The sequence below is a fragment of the Ceratotherium simum genome, chromosome X, assembly GCF_057802395.1.
Source record: "Ceratotherium simum simum isolate JZ-2026a chromosome X, ASM5780239v1, whole genome shotgun sequence".
Lineage (NCBI taxonomy): Eukaryota > Metazoa > Chordata > Mammalia > Perissodactyla > Rhinocerotidae > Ceratotherium > Ceratotherium simum.
The window spans coordinates 1,453,893-1,454,916 of NC_141940.1; positions in this window are offsets into that span (position 1 = coordinate 1,453,893).

Here is a 1,024-nt window from a genome sequence, read left to right on the forward strand (position 1 = left end):
GCTGCTGCCACAATCCTACTTGATTTCCTCTTCCTCTTCATCCACCGTGGACGAAAAGTGAGCAAACTACAGCCAGCTCTCAGTAGCTACTCAAATGGAAGTCAAATCTTTGATGTTCCCATTTTACAGATGAGGAGACTGAGGCTCAGAAAGGTAAAGTCACCAGCCCACCATCAAACAGCAGATGGGCCCAGGAAGACCTCCTCCAGCACACCTGCCTCCTCTGCCAAGGTGTTGCCCACTGCTGCTCTCTGCACCTCGGCAAAGCATGTGCAGGGATGCCTCAGTTCTTTCCCTTCAGACTGGCTATGTCCCGCCGCAGGGCCTAGTCCTCAGCCAAGGAAGCCAGCTCAGCACTGTTGCTTTTCTAACGCAGCAATGATCAGCTGGCAATTGAAGGCCTCCTATTCAGAATGTAGGCTGGGGCTGCAGCTGTGATTTCTAGTGGAAAAGAACAGACTCACTGTTTCAGGCCTCCTGTAAAACATGGCTCGGCTACCCACGAGTTATGAATTGAAAGGGCCCCCCCATAGAAGGTATGTGAGTGTTCTACTCCCCAGTGCCTCAGAATGTGACCTTATTTGGAGACAGGGTCTTCACAGAGGTGATCAAGTTATAATGAGGTCATTAGGGTGAGCCCTAATCTAATCTGACAGATGTCCTTATCAAAAGAGGACATGTGGACACAGACACACAGAGGGAAGATGATGAGAAGACAGGGGGAAGACAGCCATCTATAAGCCAAGGAGAGAGGCCTGGAACACATCCTTCCCTCAGCCCTCAGAAGGAACCAACCCTGCCCACACCTCGATCTTGCACTTCTGGCCTCCAGAACTGGCAGACGGTCCGTTTCTGTTGCTTGAGCTGCCCAGTCTGTGGTGCCTTGTCACAGCAGCCCCAGCAAATACACCAGAGAAGCATAGAGAAGGCCCCTTGCACCCTTCATGACCAACAGTCATACAACAGTGCGGTCTTTTCCCAGCCATTAGTGCAGACAAAACCTCAGAGCTGCATTCACATCAGG